This window comes from Myxine glutinosa, chromosome 4 (assembly GCF_964187855.1).
Source record: "Myxine glutinosa chromosome 4, kmMyxGlut1.1, whole genome shotgun sequence".
Classification (NCBI taxonomy): Eukaryota; Metazoa; Chordata; class Myxini; order Myxiniformes; family Myxinidae; genus Myxine; species Myxine glutinosa.
The window spans coordinates 187104306-187108502 of NC_136264.1; positions in this window are offsets into that span (position 1 = coordinate 187104306).

Below are 4197 nucleotides of genomic sequence, written 5' to 3' on the forward strand. Positions count from 1 at the left end.
ATCTGTCGCGACTGCGCTATCTGCGCGGAAATCAAACCGCGTTTCTATAACCCTCCCATGGGGACTCTGGTGAAGGCTACGCGCCCGTGGGAACGCTTGGCGATGGATTTCAAGGGCCCATTGCCGGTGTCGAGCGGCTCTCGCTATCTGCTCACTATCGTTGATGAGTACTCGCGATTCCCCTTTGCTTATACGTGCGCGGACATGACTGCTGCCACGGTGATGCGTTGCTTACAGAACTTGTTCTCAATGTTCGGCTACCCGGCCTATGTCCATACCGACCGGGGTGCGGTCTTCTTGTCTCAGGAGGTGCGCGGCTTTCTGCTCCAAAATAACATTGCTTCTAGTTACACCACGCCGTACAGACCCTAGGCTAATGGGCAGATCGAACGCTTCAACGGGATTATCTGGAGGGCCGTCATGCTCAACCTCCGGACCCTCGGCCGGGGCCTCGATAAATGGGCTTGGTCGCTACCTGCGGCGTTGAACTCGATCAGGGCTCTCCTGAGTACGGCAACCAACCAAACTCCCCACGAGCGACTTTTCCACCACCCCAGGAGCTCGGGGTGTATACGGTCTTTGCCCAGTTGGCTCGCTGGGCCCGGGCCGGCCTACCTTAAACGGGCGGTTCGCGCGAGCAAGTACGACCCCCTTGTGGACAAAGTGCAGATTCTCCAGGCTAATCCTGAGCATGCTCGTGTGATGACGACTGATGGCCGTGAGACTACTGTCTCCGTCCGTCACCTTGCCCCTTGCGGGGTCGCCGACCTAAGTAGGGAATCGGACGAACCGATCGAACCCATCTATGAGACTATGGCCTCTCCCGACGCTCCCACCGCCGAAAGTCTACCGACCCTCCCCTCGCCGAGACTACCTGGGCCCGACGACTTGGAGTTACCCCCTTCGTCACCCGACCCTGTTGGCGCCTCCGACGCCGGGGACACAGGGATATGTGATGCCGTACCCGGGGAATTTCGGACGCGTGCTGGCAGAGAAATTCGCCGCCCGGCCCGATACGGTTGGGTCGACTGATGTTCCGTACCCTGTTCGTGCTGACGCTCACTCGCCTTTAGCCGCGCTGCCGTATAATTCTGAAGGGGGGAGAATGTAGTGAAATCGTATTCGTACTGAACCCGGGGTGATGCTCGCTGCTCGTTGACACCACTAGGGGCGTGACTATAAGACCCGCTGCTGCGGACGGTGCTCCGAGACTTCTCCTGTGACACGTTACATCTGGTAGACTCGCTAACGGTACGCCTGCATAGAATATCCAGCTTGCTTGCATTGAATGTTATGAATGCTCCCATGTGATGTCACATCGTTTACTTATTGTATTTCCTACTTTACAGGATGATGTCATGATCTAAATGCAATTAAACCACCCGTTGGACTAAAGTTGTGTGGACCTGATTGGTTTTCCACAACAATATTCAAACTTTTTAGTTCTCTCCCAGGATGCAAAGGACTTGGAGCCCACAAGCACATTAATTTGTTTTCAGGCCACTTGTGCCTCCTATCAGCATCATCTCCATCCTCAATCATCTCCAAGACAACAAGAAGCTTTAAAGTGCAGACCTCCATAAGGCTTGTATACTGTATATTTGTATACCACATTACATGAGTGAAACATTACAGTTTTTACATGAGTAAAACATTTTTACATTACATGAGTGGTACTTGCCTGAAATGCTTAATTTGCATAATGCAACATCTCATCAGTAATATCGAATTCAAATGACCAAAAGAGAGAAGGATAGTTGTATAAAATGTCTTTAATGGACAATTTTGAGACATTGCACATTGATATTTTAAACCACAAACATTCCAGACACAAATGACGGGACACGGACGACACACAGGCACCTGCAACCGTTTGCATAGTTCAAACCAAATCACATACATGTTTATTATTTACATTAATATGTTCGCGGCGAGAGGGGCACCGTTCGGACAAGACGAACCAAAGTTATACTTGAGTTTCTCTGTGTCTCATTTGTACAAGGAGAGCCATTTTTAAAATAAATAAATGCCAACATTGTTGAGTATATTCTCCCACGGCATTATTTAAAAAATAAAAACCTTGTGAATAATGGAAACTTAAACCACCACACTGCAGTAAGCGATATGACAAACCAGTTCAGGGAGCTGTTCACTGGAGTTTGGAAAAAATTGTGTTTGGTATTTGTTGCTCTGCGTTAACTTTTGACTCTCAAACTTTACATTAATTCACATACGTGTCACATGGTGTGTCAGTGTGCACAGGAGATCAGGCAAAAATTTTGTGTCTGGGTGATGACCGGTATATGCGGAGTCGGTGCACGATACTCTGTGTCCTCATCGGTAAGATGTTGTCCCAATATCATGGTGTCTGTGTGTCCGCGTCTATATATTTTCGCTCATTTTTTTTTCTATGCAACTGCTTGTCCAATTGATGCGAAACTTTAAATAAAGGCGGGACTGGGACTCCCCATTTAGATTTTAATGTTATCTCTGACATCGTAAAGCACATGGTATGGCAGTCTTATTGGATTAAAGGGAAAAATAAATAAATAGGACATCTTCTCCGAAACTGCTGAACAAAAAAAATTTAAACTTGCAATATGTAATCGACTCCCCATGGAGTGTCATAGGCTGATAATAATGATGTCATCAATTAAATCAACATCCTCATCTGAAAAATCTGAAACTTCATACATCTGATCTATGAACCAATGTGAGTACATAATTAAATTTATGATGTCATTGGTCACGAGGTCTGGTGGCCATATTAGATTGAAAATAAAAACGTAAAAATTATTCTGCAGAACCGCTTAACAGATCGATGTGAAACTTCATACATATGATCGACGAGCCATGCGGCATATAGTTTGAGGTTTTTTTTTCATTTTCATCTACATTGACACAATTTAGCCTTAATGTGCACAAAAGTAGTCGTTAAATATCCTAATAATCAGTGAAGCTACAGATTATGGCAGTTTGTGTCACATAATAGGGCGCATGGATGATACGGGTGTATGGACCATACTAGCAGCGTGTTCAGTTTAACGATGACATTTTTGTTCAGAAGGAGCACACAAGGCGAGACTATGCGCTGTACCGAGTGCCATTCTAGTTTTGTTTTTGGAAACTAGTGCGATTTTATAAATGTGCCAATTACATTAAATCCTGTTGAAAAATGCTTATTCAGCATAAAAACTCGTTCTTTTGCAATCGTGGGAAAGTAAAGTGGTCAGGTTACCATTGGTTACATAAATATATGTTTCAGCATTGGGTTCAAAATAATGGAAGGGGCTGCATTGTGACGTATGGGGTTTGGCGATTGAAATACGAGTCACGTGCTATTCTACATGATACCTTTGCTGAGAGTAGGCCTGGAAGAATCCAGCATTGTGATTATGATGTGCCATACTCTTTTGTAGAGCATCGGTGCTGCTGAAGTGGTTCTTGGCAAGAGCTATGCTGGGTGGTTTGCCATTGCCTTCCTAACAGTAGCCAGGGCAGGAATTTGTAATTTGTTCCAGGGTTCCGGTGATAGCTCGCCTACTCTTCCCAAAGCACACCGTGGGATATTTAACGTCCACCAACTAATACTGGAAGCCAGCCCAGCACTCATTGCTCCAAATGTGTAATTGTGAAATTCGGTCAAAACGTTATCATTGTTTTATAGTTTTACACTATTTGTAAATATGTCAGAAGTTAACCCATTACCGTGTGCCACAGCATTGGTGTTGGTTGAGGGACAAATGAACACTATCTGCAGCACTTTGGGTTGTAGATCAGAATTACCCCCAGACCTGCAACAAATGTATATAAATAAATTCAAAAACCTTTTGGGAATAGCAACTTGAAGCAAGGCTGTAAAATGTGGGCTCTGTGATGATTTAGGACAAAGAGGTCAAACTGGAGAAAAAGCAGGATGAGGGACGTTGTGGTTATTGTGCTGGAAGATGAGGTTACATGTATGAGTAAGGTTGAGGTTATGTGCAGGATTCGAGAGGTTGAGGTTATATGCTAGAGGTTTTAAGGTTATGTGTAATATGAAGGAGTTTGAGGTTATCATTATGAGGGAGATGTGTGAGGTTGAGTTTACATGTATGAAGGAGTTCGAGGTTATCATTATGAGGGAGATGTGTGAGGTTGAGTTTACATTTATGAGGTTTATGAGCGAGGTTGAGGTTACATGTATGAAGGAGGTTG